Genomic DNA, 15,907 nt, shown 5'->3' on the forward strand with positions numbered 1-15,907 from the left:
ATTTTCTTTGTTCATATTGGCCATCCTTGCTCTATAATCTAGCTATCATGCATCCTATGTGCATACAAACATTAAGCTGAGACAAGCCCCGTCTGAGGACAATGTGGCAAATGTTTGCCCACTGAAAAACCTATTAGAATAGGTTGCCTAATACCCTTACATTACCTACTGATAATAGCAATTCAGACTTCAGTGTTCTCAAATGCAGTGGGGAATATTTCGTTTTCTGAATGGGTGCCTTTGGCCCTGGTTTCCCAGACAGTCTCATATTTAAAAACTGCAGTAGGACTTTTCTTGGTATCTTAGGTTGAAACCATCCACAACAAAAACACTGAAAAGACCTTCTCAGTTGATTCTATCTGGTAGAGCCACCTAATGTTTCAATGACTCTAATGTTAAGGGCATTTTCATGCCCAAAAAGAAATAAATGACTACTTATTTCTAAAGACATGAGTTCTTCGTGATGACCAATTTTGGCTGTCCTAAGTAGTAGAGCAGAAATGCAATCCAGAAGCATTTCTCCTGATTTTAATCAATAACTGTAATGCAGTGGCACATTTTTATTGCAGTTCATTACAAGATGAACACATCATTTCCCATCACCCACAACTTGCTGGTTTTTTTCCCCAAACTATGTTCATTTACACTCAAGTATTGAAACCAATAAAACTTCCTTCTTTCAACTTTACTGCCCCTCCCAAACACTTTAACCTCAGAACAAACTCTAACGTGTTTTATAACAACAATTGTTCTTTTCAAGATGAATGCCAGTAAGCAGCCCTTCATGAACACACTTATAAAACACCCTTTCACAGAGAAATTTATTTTAGTGCTTCTTAAAGGTAAAAGCACCAGAGAAAGGAGCACTGCCCATCGACATGAACCATTAACCGTGATTTAGATCATTAATATTTTAAGTGGGATTAGGAGAAAAAAATATCAACATCTGATAGGCATTAATAACTGATTTTTTAAAAATATAACTTTGGTCTGCAAGGAAGACGTGAAGATAGCAATAAAAACCAAACTAAATAACAACCTCCAAACTTGCTTTAATATACTGACTTCTATTTTGGGGAGAACTTTCATGGAATTCTTGGAAAAGTCATATAAACAGTTCTCATAATATCAAAAACTTGAGATCCTAATAATGAATGTTTAAGATCCAATCATCCATCAAAAGGAATCTTTATTCTCCCTATTTAAACTGTGTTTTTCTCGTAAAGACATGTTTGTTTATAGACCATGTTTATTAATAGAAATAAATACATGTTAATACTTTGCATTTTGGCAAGTCTGTTTACATGTAATCAGCCATTTACCACTTACCAAATATACAAAGTTTATGAAAACAGCCAGTGCAATCTCCACAATCTTATCATAAGCTAAAACGCTAAGACTGGTTGGCTCTCTGGGGCTAAAATACAGTTCTTTCATATGAGAATTTGATTTTGTATCTTCTAGGAGCTGGCACATTTTATGTTTCCCATGATGACTAAATCAACATGACTTTATTGGTAAACTATTCTAGAAATTCTATCGGTGATATATAACATCTATATAGAAGGAATCATTATACATTGATTTTTCTGCATGAAGGATTTTGTAGTAAAGAAACAACCTTGTTTAATTTTTAGATTGTCAAAATTTAACCTTTAAAATGTTTTTAAAATTTTTCATAGGAAGAGTAAGCAAATGAAAAAGTTTTACTTAACATATAAAAGATGGAACCAGCAATATGATATGAGAAATCTGCTTCAAGACTAAAAACAAAAAAAGCTGAAGATTTCTATAGAAGATACAATGTAATTTATGTCATATTTGACAATAAGGACCAGAATTTAGGTTATCTTCATATCTCTTCTGCACAAAGAAGCTGTGTCTGATTAATTCTTATAATAATTAATTTTGAAAAACTTTAATATACAATGATCTACATATATAACTAGTATCCCTATATGTTTTCTTTTATTATTATTTCTATCTTATATAAAGATAAAAATTTAACAGATTATTCTAGAGAATCTAATGATAGTAAATCATTGGGAGATAAACCTTTGAACATGTCTATATATTGCCTTGAAAGGTCAGTTATTTTCCCCATCCAAGTTTGGCTATATTTTCTTAAACACAGAAGAATCTAAGAGAAAAAAATGAATACATTTGCATCCTTTGATAGTATGTAACAGAGTTGAAATATATCCAGCCAACAGTATGCATAAGGCCCTCAAATTCATGTATTGCCCTTGATCATCACAGGTCAGACATTTATGTATTTTGTCAGCTGCCTGTATCCATCTGCTTATATTTAGCAGGTCATGAACAATGGCAGAAAATAGTTTACTCTTCCCTGGTAGATAACTTGTAAAAAGGAAATTACTTCTCACTACAAGTTATGATTTAGTTACATCTAACAACATGATCATACCTTTTTGCAGAAAAGTATTAAATTTTATTTTTCAGATTTATCATTTAAATCTAATTCAGGATGATTTAAATATGAGTTCACAAAAGAAAGATCTATACTTTTAGCTTACGATCAGAGACAAGAAATTCACATTAAAAAGTAAACTTAAAAAATAGATTATTAAAAAATAGATTGTTTAAACTATATGTATAAAGAAACAGTGCACAATATTTTTAATGCTTTAAAATAATGATGGTGAAAGTGTCAAAGATTTTAAAATTCCGGAAAACCGTTTTGGTTCTGATGCAATATTTTATGAATTATTACAAGCTTCCTTCTTTCCCAAAACATGAAGGAGTATATCAGAAGTTCCACTTTGGGCAGTGTATACTTTTGATTAAAGTGGGTTCTTTCTTTAGAAGATCAGAACAAATAATTGTCAATCTGTCCTATTATGACCAATCTGTTTCTTATGACCAATTTCTGTTTTCTATATTTTTATTATGACCAATTTCTATTATGACCAATTTCTGCTTTCTCTTTTTTTAATACATAAAAGACTGATGTCACAGGAAATTTTATCTCCAATGACTTGCCTTTGGTCAACTTCAGAAAATAGTTTACCTACCAGAAGAGGGCATAACTACTAGAATGTCTTTGTTGCTTAAGATGAATAAGGACTGAATTCTTCGAAGAGCTTCTAACATTGTATCTGTGTCATTCAGAAACATGCAAGAACAATTGGCTTGGAAAGAGGGTTACTGGCAAAGAAGCAATTGAAGTTGGAAAGAAAATCTACTTCTCATCAAATGTGGAGAGAGTAATCTTGCAAAAGAAGATGGGAGTGGGGGAGGAGAGCACCAGAGCTAGGGTGATGTAGTAGCCTATGCATCTGTCACTGTCACTGTCATCCCGTTGCTCATCGATTTGTTCCAGCGGGCACCAGTAACGTTTCTCATTGTGAGACATATTGTTACTGTTTTTGGCATATCGGATACGCCACGGGTAGCTTGCCAGGCTCTGCCACACGGGTGAGATACTCTCGGTAGCTTGCCGGGCATTCTGAGAGGGGCAGAGGAATCGAACACGGGTCGGCTGCATGAAAGGCAAATGCCCTACCGCTGTACTATCGCTCCAGCCCAGCTATGCATATTAAGAAGTTTTTCAGGAAACTCATATATACTCATTAGGGAGAAAAGTGATAGACATAGACGCACATTACAGATATAGAAAGGGGCATAGGAGTGCCCTTTTAACCTTCAATCACCTTTTTCTTTATTACCATACTAACACTATCAGGGGTAGTGTTAGTATGGTAATAAAGAAAAAGGTGATTGAAGGTTAAAAAAATGGTCTCTGTGCAGGAGTAGACAGTGGCCACTGTCTACTGTCCAGACCTTAGACTGGTCTTCGTCAGCTCAAAAATATTAAGGTTCCATCTTAATCACATGAGAGTCAAAAGAATGTCATGAAACAATCTTTAAAATACAGGGTACAGGCCAGTCTGTTTCAGCTTTCCTAATCCCAGAGTCCTAAATTTTCAGGGGCAAAGAGAGAAGAGACAACAATCATAAAAGCACTTAATTATTAGTTTACACTGGTCCGTGGGCATTCTAGAAATATTGTTTAGAATAAATGAAATCATTTCTTATGGCTCTGAAAATATGTACTAGAGAGAAATATATCTGTAACATTTGGGAAATATTTGGACATTCAAGTCTGGATTGCTTTCTGTCTTTATCACTTTAATATCTACAAAAACTTTTAAATATGATAGTCATGAAATAATTATTGAATCATGAAGAGTCAGGGGTTAGGTATATTTAAGAATGGGCTAGGGATAACAGATGCTTATTCATTAAAATATACACATGAGAAACTGCAAAGTTTGTTCTCAACTTCATTTGTGAGCCCTAGAGATAGATTACATTCATAAAAATTGAGAATTCTGTAAATATCTCTCTTCCAGTTCTTTTTTTTTTTAGAGGGAGTGGGCAGGGAGGTGGCTCAAACAGAGGGCACTCTAAAGATTTTAAGAAGTTTGGTTTTATTTTTAAAACAAAAGCTTGCCCTGAATTTCCTCTGGAATTCAGAGGTGAGTAGTGATGTGAGAACAAATGTCAGCATTCTAGACAACTTTCTTTCTTTAGCCAATAGAAAATGTTTGACATTTGTGAGTTTTAGCAGATTAGAAAGGGTTGGATAACACCTGGGGTTTTCTCAGGAGCTATTCTGGTCTCTGCAGTCAGAATTGACCTCTTGAGGTGTCCAGTGCACCTAAGTGTTGTTGGTGATCAAACTGGTATGGAGTATATGTAAGGCAGCCACCTTACTTCCTGTACTGCCTCTCTGGCTCCTTATTTATTTATTTATTTATTCATTTATGTATTTATTTATTTATTGAATCACAAAGCTTTCAGGATTAAGTCTCAGTCATACAATGATCAAACAACCCATCCCTTCACCAGTGCACATGTTCCACCATCCAGAACCCCAGTATACCACCCTCCCACTCCCCACCCTGTGTGTGGCAGATGATTTTCACTTTAGTCTCTCTTTACTTTGATTACATTCATTTTTTGACAGGAAACCCACTATTATTATTTGGAATTTTCCCCCCAACAATCAGACCTAACAAAAAGGCATCATTAGATCATTTGTTTTCTATTGCTGATAATGAAGAGCATCTGATGTTGCATGGCCACAAAAGCGGCCGTGTGGCTTTGGAATTCTGATATTTTAGTAAGTCCAGAGGTATTTCTGCCAGCAGCCGCTGCGTTCCAAGATTGGTTTGTGTGCCTCTGGGATCATGGCTGTTAGGAGCAGAAGATCTGTTCGTGGGTAGCCACCTGGGATCTCATTTGGGCGGGAAGCAAGGCCGGTTCTGCCCTTCCCCATCTCGAGATTTCCCGTGCACCCCATCACTGCTAGCTCCTACCTCTCTGTTCAGTTGGCTCTGAAAGGTGGTGGTTGCCATGCTGCCCCAAAGGGGAAAAGGCCGAGGCACAAAAACCCTTCTCCTCTCGGGGCTGCAAGGAGTCTGGCCTCTTGTTAACTCCTTTTTTAAAATAACACGGTAATGTCCTAATTCTTTCATCCAAAAGATATTTAAGTTTGTTGAAAAACATTGATCTATAGTATGGGAATTATGCATCTTTTGCTACAATATACAATGTTAGTAGATAACACTACAATAAAAATCAGTGCTGGTCTGTTTCCCTTTTTCTCATTTTCTAAGAAGTCTTTGAGAAAATCCTGCCTATTTTAACTACTAAACATGGTTCTTTAGTTACCACTTACTCTCTGCATCTCTGTTTTTGCTACAATATCTTTAATTTTGCTTAGGACCAGAGTGGTTGCATATAGTCTGAACGGTTTTCATGGTACTTCCAGGTAAATGCCAAATCATGCAAAGCTGACCTTGTTATTCAGCTGCTTTAAAACTTTTGTGCTTCCTGGTTAGTTCACAGAATAAAACCACGTGTGGCATGAAGAAAAGTCTTCCGTATCTGATCACACATTTCTTGGCAGTATCGTTGCATGTTACTCCATGAAAACCACATTAACTCTGTCTCAGATGCATCAAGAACTTCTCAACGCTATGTCATTACTTGTCTGGCATTCTTATTTGAGAACCTCTCACATTTGTTTACCTACGTTTCTAGTGAAGACTTGGATCAGAAAATAATATCTGGCATCACTTCCCTGAACAAGTTGCTAACATTTCCCACTCTTTGGACAACCTAGCATTTGCTTATCGTCACTCCTATGCTTATCATATTGAAATAACTTGCTACCCTACATAAGAGCCACTTGATATGAATGGTATGATTAAGCAATTGATAATTTTTATTTTATTGTAATGCAATAACCACATGTCATTAATGATTCTGTATAGAACAGTATAACCCTAGACTTCTATGACAAGGAAGTTTATGCTATAGTGCTCCACCTTAAGGAAATACATTGCTTCACCAGCAGCTTGATATGCTTTCTTATCCTCTGTTTCTATGGGAAAAAGCTTAGTGTTTAATTATAAACACTTTTATTGATGGGTATTAATATTACAAGCATAAGCGGGTCATTTTCTTTTGCAAAACATCATTTTTACTAGTTCTTGAATAATTTACTTTGGCAAATATACTGAAGTCACATTATATAATAATAACAAGCCCTGGCCTGTGTAGTGAGCTGAAACATGCTTTTCTCTATGGGCCTTTTTAACCACTATGAAAAATTGATTACACTTCATTTGATCTCAGGTTTGTAGTATCAGAGTCTTCGTGTACTTATGAACATTATTGGTGGTTTTATAAAACAGGGAGAAAGCATGAACAGTGAATAATTTTCAAGCTTCAACCATAATTTCAATATTTTCAAATTTAACTGACAAGATAATTATTCCAGAAATTGTCCTAACTAAATGATTTGTGAAACTATGATTGTCTCATTTAAATGACAGAGTGCTCAATCAGGAGAGAAAAATTATTCTCTGAGGTTTGGACCTATTAAACAGGTTCTTTATATTATTATCCACTTTTCCATTGGAAAATATACAGTTGTGTGTTTTGTGTGCTTACATTCACCAGAAAATAGCTAATGTTAATGTAGGAGAGAGAGTGCAGCAAGTGGTTAAGTATTCAGATTCTGGGGAAAATCATCTGATACGCTGCCAAGTGCACTGTCCTACTGGAGGTGTGATAAAAAGTGTCAAATTACTCCCTACACCAGTTTCCTCATCTATATGTGGAGATACTAATTTGATTTGCAGTGCTGATCTGGATTGAGCTGCAGTAAGGAGCCTCATAATCTCAATTTGACAGAATCAAAGAGGATTATGCCTAACAAACACTACATGTCCCGCCATATTAGCTGGAAGCTCTGATACACGTTGCTCTTACTCAAGACACAGAAATCTCTCTGGACCAATCCCAGTCACTACACTATGGGGTAAGGATCTCAGGCAGGTTTTCTTTAGCAAGTACATTAACCCAGAAATAACCCACACCACTTCCTTTCATAAATCATTGGCCAATAAGTGCAGTCTTAGCATTTGCACAAGAGGGAGGCTGAAATATTCTTGACAAGGCACTAATGATTACCACAATCATTATACATATCTTATATACTAAACAGTCACTTTACACAAATTACTTAGAACAGGACTTGAAGTAAGTTATTATTAGCTAAGTGAAGAGCAAATGCATGAAGTATGAAATTAGATGAATCCAATTTCATGTCAAATTAAATTATTTGGGGACTCCAAATCTGCTCAGATTAACTTATCTAAAAAGTAAAACATGACAATAAGTTCATTCAGAGGGTTAATTTTTTTTACCTTATAAAAAATATATATAACTTGCTTACTTAAAATATATAGATTTTTTTAGGATATATGGATTATAAGTTCTGGCAGAGGATAGATCATTTATTATTTATATCTTCAACAAGAATTGATTGACAATTCCTTGTATATAAAATTATGCTAAGCACTAGAGATACAGTGGTAGACAAAAAATGATATTTGTCATCATGTAATTTGGGGAGGGGGTATTTATTTGGGATCATTTCCAGGTTGTCATTCATGGGGGACTCTATGCTGTCCAATATTCCACTCTACCTTCATGTGATTTTTTTAACTCAAAATGTAACACATTCAGACACTTAGGATTGTGATAAATGCTCTTAATAATCTCTATATAGACTATAGCTGGAAAAAATGATAATTATGTAAGAATTTTTCAAATCTTTAAACTAAACTATATAATAGTTAGTTAATTATATACACATTCAAGTTTTTAAATGTTCTCAAATATTTGCTCTGGAATTCTACCAGAATTAGAGATTAAGGCTCAGTCCTCACTTCAAGGAGTTCATATTCTCCCTCAGAAAAGTCCACAAAAAGAAATAACCTTAATATAAAATAATAAATACTCTGAAATAAACTGGGGAGAATATCATAACTCGTGGAGATGGAAGGTCAGTTAAAAAGTATGTTTCTGGTGGTAATGAAAATGTAGGAACTTTGTACACCAAAGCCATAAGTAATAACACTGTTGTAACCATTTTGCCTAAATTATAATACAAAATTTTAAGAGGGTATTGCTACCATAGTCTAGTGGAATATATTTCAAGAATCCAAAGGTGATTCAATACAAGTCAATGTAATATATTGCATCAATAGAATAATTAGCAAATCACATATTATCTCAATAGATGTGGAAAAAAGTATTTGTTAATGGTATTTCATGATAAAAAAAAGACTCAGAAATGAAAGAGAGCTTTAGTTTAAATACAGCATAGTTGATGAAAGAAGAATATAAAATGTTACTACTATCTTGGAAGAGAAGAAAATGTACACTTTCATCGCTTTTTTTTTTCAACATTGTCCTAGAGATTCAAATCAGGTCAATTAGTCAAGAAAATAATATCCAGATTGGTGGGGCCAGAGTGAAAGTGCTGGGGGCAAGATGCTTGTTTGTACTCCACTGACCCCAAGTTCCATCCTGGAATCCCATATGGTCTTCCGAGAACCTCCATGAGTAATTCCATAGTGCAAGTCAGGAGTAACTCCTGAGCATCACCAGGTGTGGCCCCAAAACAAAACAAATGAAAAAATAAAACATCTACTGAAAACTAAGAAATAATATTATCATTTTACTGGATGAAAGAAATGGCCATACATGTAGCCAATATAAATGAATCCACAAAAGAAGTATGAGTAAAATGAACTTAAAGATACTATATAAATCTATAAAAACAAAGTCAATTTTTATATAATAGCAAAGAGCTACTTTCACAAAACTAATTAAGAAAACAAAGTGACTTACAAAGCATGAAAAGAAAAAAATATATTACAATAACACTAAAAAAAAGAGCCAAACTTGGATCAGAAATAAAGACCTCAATAATATAAAATAAACCACTTTCCCAAATTGAAAATTTATTGCTAAGATGGTACCAATGTTCTTACTCTTATCTGCATATCCAATGCTTTGCCTATCAAAATACAAGGTGGCATCTGTGTAGAAATTGACAACCTGAGCCAAAATTCATGGATTAGTTCATAGGCCTCAAACTAGCCAAGAGAGTTTTGGAAAAAATGAACAAAGTAAAAAAAGTCACATTACACAGTTTCAAAAATTACTGGGAAGCTACAGAAAGATACTGTGGTACTACTATAATGGGAGATATAGAAATCAATGGAATAAAATTAAGAATTCAGAATTAAATTTTCATACCATGTTTAATTTTAAAAAAAGATATCAAGACAATAAAATGCAGAGGGTTAGTTGTCTCAATAAATGATTGTGAAATCATATATCTACATGTAAAATAATAAAGCTGAACTGCTACCACAAAAAATATATACCTCAAAAATATATCCAGTGTCTAAATATGAAAGCTAAAAGTAGCAAACCTGAGAATAAGTCTTAACTTTTGTATTTTTTAATTATTTATTTTATTGAATCACCATGTGGAAAGTTACAAAGTTCTCAGGCTTATGTCTCAGTTATACAATGCTCAAACACCTGTCCCTTCACTAGTACCCATATTCCACCACCAAAAACCCCAGTATACCTTCCAACCCCCTACCCCCACCCCCGCCTGCGTAACTGTTAAACTTCACCCCATTTTCTCTTTACCTTGATTATTTCAACACAAAACTCACTATTGTTGTTGGAGTTTCCCTCCCAAAAAGTAGCCCTACTGACAAGGAAGCATTTGATAATTAGTTTTCCATTGCTGAGAATGAAGAGATATGAAGTCGGTTTAGGATTTTGGTATTCTAGTATTTTAGTAATTGAATCCAGGGAGATTTATGTTAGAAATTGCATCATTTCCTTTCCTGGGGCAGTATGGGGCAATGGCTTAGTTCACAGTCTAGAGACATGACTGCAAGCAGTTTCTGGGACCAAAAGTAGTCTAGCTGGCCTCCGGATCGTGGTCAATCAGTAGCAAAGCAGCCGTACCAAAGTGTGGCCGCTCAGGTTGAGTCTCGGCAGAGCGCACGCCAGTATCAGCCCCAGCTCGAGACTGCCCAAGCGTTCTGCTGTTCCAAGTACATAACTCTCATTTTTTTTTCTCCTTCCCGCGCCACCAAGTTTGTACCTGCTTATAGTCCTCATAATATGGCGGATGCCATGCCGCTTATCCCCGAAAAGGGAAAAAAACCTGAGAGAGAAGGATATTTCCCCTCCTCAGCCGGCATGGGGCAATGGCTTCGTTCACAGTCTAGAGACATGGCTGCAAGCAATTTCTGGGACCAAAAGTAGTCTAGCTGGTCTCTGGATTGTAACTTTTGTATTTTGCAATAATTCTTACATAGGATTTCAAAATTATAAACAACTAAAAAGCGTATGAAATGAATATTATCAACACATTGTGAGATGTCAAAAGTCCTAATACGTAAAATCAAAGTTTTTTTTTCTCTGTTCTCTATTTTTATTTTATTTTTTTAAATTTATTTATTTTTAATTAATGAATCACCATGAGGGTACAGTTACGGATTTATACACATTTGTGCTTATGCTTCCCTCATACAAAGTTCAGGAACCCATCCCTTCACCAGTGCCCATACTCCACCACCAGTAAACCCAGCATCCCTCCCATCCTCCCCAATCCCATCTCCCCCCACCCCACCCTGTCACTGTGGCAGGGCATCCCCTTCTGTTCTCTCCCTCTAATTAGCTGTTGTGGTTTGCAATAAAGGTGTTGAGTGGCCAGTGTGCTCAGTCTCTAGCCCTCATTCAGCCCGCAACTCCCTTCTCCCACATGGCCTTCGACTACATTATAGTTGGTGATCCCTTCTCTGAGTTGCCCTTTCCCCAGAATGTGAGGCCAGCCTCCAAGCCATGGAGTCAACCTCCTGGTAGTTGTTTCTACAATTCTTGGGTGTTAGTCTCCCACTCTGTTATTCTATATGCCATAAATGAGTGCAATCTTTCTATGTCTGTCTCTCTCTTTCTGACTCATTTCACTTAGCATGACTTTTCATGCCGATCCACTTAAATAAAAAATTCATGACCTCCTTTTTTCTAACAGCTGCATAGTATTCCATTGTATAGATGTACCAAAGTTTCCTCAACCAGTCATCCGTTCTAGGGCATTCGGGTTTTTTCCAGATTCTGGCTATTGTAAACAGTGCTGCGATGAACATACATGTGCAGATGCCATTTCGTAAAATCAAAGTTTTTAAAGGAGAGGAAAATGAGAAATGAAATAATATGAAGGAAATAGAAATATTTTAAAATTTGAAAAAATCATAAATCTATAATTCAAGAAATTGAATTTGAAGCACACAAAATAGAAAACTGCAAAATGTCTCAGAAAAAAAGCATTTTGAAGTTCAAAATAATCATAAAGGACAAATTATGTTCCTTTGAAAGATAAGAATGACAGCAGACTCTGGGAGTCAGTGCAAGCAGAAAACAATGGAGCAATGTTTTCCAATAATAAAAGGTAAAGTTGTCACCAAGAATTCTACATTCAGTGAAAATACCTCTCTCAAATATAAAAGTGAAATCAAGAAATTTTCACAGAAAATAGATTAAAGGAATTCCTCACTAACACACTGTTCAAGGAATGGTAAGAGAAATCTGCTTGGAAATGATCACTGTGCCATCGATTTGCTCGAGCAGGTGCCAGTAATGTTTCCATTCTTCCTAGCCCTGAGAATTTAGCAGCCTCTTTTTACTCATCCTTCCCAACGGTGCCACATTGGAGGCTCTTTCAGGGTTAGGGGAATGAGACCCATCATTGTTACTATTTTTGGCATATCGAATACACCATGGGGAGCTTGCCAGGCTAGTTCTCCAAGAGGGAGAACTAGACAATAAAATCTAGATCAATAAAGCCACAGGGTGCCTAGAAATTAGGAAAAGCAGGTCATATGTTTCAATTGCTCAAGTAGATCTCAGGGAGGTGCTAGACAACGATTTTACAATTAAAGATGAAGAAATCTGGAAGTTGATAGAACGTCACTAGCTTTAGCATAGGAGAGGTGCTTTCCCAGTTGCTAAATTGTAAGGGAGTGCAACTCAGGAAAATGAAGATGGACTCGTTTGAGTTCATATAGACATTGAATTAAGTGAAAGTCTCATAGTTAAAAGCCCGAATTCTGGATTCAGTCACCCTGACCTTGAACCCTAACTTTGATACTTGTTACTTATGTGACTTAATTCATGATGTTACTTATTTAATAAATGTTACAGAAATTTTAAAAAGTACATTTTGACACTGCATTAGAATTCACACTTGAGGCAGTAGTTTACAGCCGTGTTTCCTTATCACTTGTTCCTTTAATGTTCTCCAAGGAATCTTTTCTAAGCATTTTTCCTAATTAACACTGGGGTTATCTCTGTATCTGTCTCTCCACTGTGGCAATGAGAAGGACACGACCATGGAAAGACTGTGTCTTCTTATTTGTTTTCCTAATTTTATTTCCCAAGGATCAGTTTTTGCATATTTGGAGGCAATGGTGTCACTCCATACCCCAACATAAGAAGGAATTTATGGAAAATAGAGATAAGTTCATAATACTGAAAGTAAAGGATAGAGGATGACTGAAACCATCCAAAATTTTTAAAATAGTAAAAAAAAATAAAAATATAAGTCACTAAAATAGGTAAAAATAATTAAACAATTAAAAAGAAAACCACAACAACATCAAATGTATGGAAAGGGCTATGCATCCATTTAGCTTATTACTTTTATGGGGCTTTCAAATATCATATATGAATAATCAAAACAGTACCTAAAGAGAGTTTCAAAGGTCAGTTTAATTGACAAGTAGACCACAAAAAACTTAGCTTTAAGAAATACATTATTTATTTATTTCTTGTTGCAGTCTTTCCCAATAAAACCTGGATCAAAATTCATTTGATGAAAGTTCTTATGACTATTTATTACAGGTTACAAGCAAAAATTAGCTGTTATTATAATTCATTTAGCTAATAATTAATTTTCAAGTATTAGTGTTATGAATATCTGTATATAAAAATACTTACCAGATTCATTTATGTGCATATATAAAAATGCCAGATTCATTTGTAAAATTTAACAAAAGTTCAGGTAATGTTAGTTCTCACCTGAAAATTGGTAATTTCCTACTTTATAGAATTAATTGACATGTGTGCAGACTTCATGACAAATCACAGTTTTCAACCAATATCAGAGATTAGTATAATGAGTGACTAGGGCCAGAAAGTGCAAACTTCAGTAATAAGCTAATAACTCCTGAAATTTAATATATGACTTGTCGACTGCTTGTCGACTATAATGTTAACATTAGAGTATTATAAACTCTAAGGTAGCTATGAACATAGATCCATGGAATTTTTTCTCACAAGAGAAAAATTCCTTGAACAGGGATGTATTTCAAGTGGTAAAGACCATGCCTCAAACATATAAGACCTTGGTTCAGTCACAAGTAGCACCTGCCTTAATCTACCATCACCTCCAGGTGTGGCCTCTACAATAGTATAAAAATAAGAAGAAAAATATTTGTAACCATGAAATAATAGCTGATGACTAATTGTTTTATAGTGACCATTTGACAATGTATACATACATCAAATCCTATAGCATAAATATATGCTAATACAGTCATATGGCAATTTTACTTTTAAAAAGAGAATAGGCTATGATCTTTTTCTTTCTTTTTAGATTATCACCCTTAAACTCCTCTTCTTGACATAGTGAATAATATTATTGTTCTTGGAGACAGAAAACTGGTCAAAACTTTTTTAATTCTGTGGAAAATGTGTGTTCAGGTATCACACATGAGTTTTAGTGAACTTATTTTTTTCACTTTTTGAATAATTTTATTTTATTTTTTAATTTTTAAAAATTTATTTATTTTATTGAATAACCATGTGGAAAGTTACAAAGCTTTCAGGCTTATCTCAGTTATACAGTACTTGAACACCCGTCCCTTCACCAGTGCACATATTCCACCACCAAAAATCCCAGTATATCTCCCACCCCCGGCCCCCCCAGCCCCGCCTGCGTAGCTGATAAATTTCACGTCACTTTCTCTTTACCTTGATTACATTCCATATTTCAACACAAAACTCACTACTGTTGTTGGACTTTCCCCAAAAAAACAGCCCTGCTGAAAATGAAGCATTTGGTAATTAGTTTTCCATTGCTGAGAATGAAGAGATATGAAGTTTATATTTTTATAACTAAGTCCAGGGAGATTTATGTCAGAAATTGCATCATTTCCCTTCCTGGGGCAGCATGGGGCTATGGTTTAGTTCACAGTCTAGAGACATTTCTGCAAGGAGCTGCTGGTACCAAAAGTAGTCTAGCTGGTCTCGGGATCGTGGTTGGTCAGCAGCAGAGCAGCCACACAAACGTGTGACCACCCGGATTGCATCTTGGCGGAGAGCATGCCGGTATCGTCCCAAGATCACCCTCTCGTCCTGCTGTTGTAAATTTGTACCTTTTTGTGTGTGTGTTTTCTTCCCACACCTCCAAGTTCGTACCTCCTTAATGGTCCTTATAAGATGGCGGACGCCACGCCATCTTTCCCCAAAAAGGGAAAAAAAAAAAAAACAGAGAGAAAGACCTTTCCCCTCATTGGCCGGTATGGGTCTATGGCTTAGTTCACAGTCTAGAGACATTTCTGCAAGGAGCTGCTGGTACCAAAAGTAGTCTAGCTGGCCTCAGGATCGTGGTCGGTCAGCAGCAGAGCGGCCACACACACGTGCAACCACCCAGGTTGCATCTCGGCAGAGAGCGCGTTCAGTGAACTTTAAATTATATATAGATATTTAAAAAAACTACCAGTTTTTCATATGTTAAAGAGGTTTCATTGTATTTTCGTATGAAGATCAACATTGAAATATCCAGAGTCTATCACTCTGGTAGACTGTTTTAGGTAGACTCTGCAATAGGTAGAGTGTTTTCTTTGCATAGAGCATACCCAGGTTCAATCCCCCGATATCATATATGTTCTCCAAAGCCTGCCAGGAGTGCTCTCTGGGCAGAGAGTAAGCCCTGAGATTTGGCCAAGAAGCAAAGAGGAAAAAGGAAGGAAGAAAGGGAGGGAGGGAGGGAAGGAGGGTAAAAAGGGAAAGAGAAAATGAGAAAGAGGGAGGGAGGAAGTGAGAGCAAGAAAGGGAAGGAGGGAGGGAAGGAAGGAAGGAAGGAAGGAAGGAAGGAAGGAAGGAAGGAAGGAAGGAAGGAAGGAAGGAAGGAAGGAAGGAAGGAAGGAAGGAAGGACGGAGGTTGGGAAGGAGGGAGGAAAGGGAGAGAAGGAGGGAGGAAAGGAGGGAGCGAGGCAGGCCAATTTAAGTCTTAGTATATTATACTCAACGTGCAATCAAAAGAAACTCCATACTCTCTTTAGCTGGTCCCAAGATTACCTGTTGTTTTAAGACAAGGAAAGACAGACACTGAGTGAGAATGGCTAAAGGAAAGTCTAATCACTTTTCTTACTAAAATAAAAATTAAAAAGGACAGAGAGCTCAATGTTGAGTAAGGATCTGCTTT

This window comes from Sorex araneus, chromosome 2 (genome assembly GCF_027595985.1).
Source record: "Sorex araneus isolate mSorAra2 chromosome 2, mSorAra2.pri, whole genome shotgun sequence".
NCBI classification, from domain to species: domain Eukaryota; kingdom Metazoa; phylum Chordata; class Mammalia; order Eulipotyphla; family Soricidae; genus Sorex; species Sorex araneus.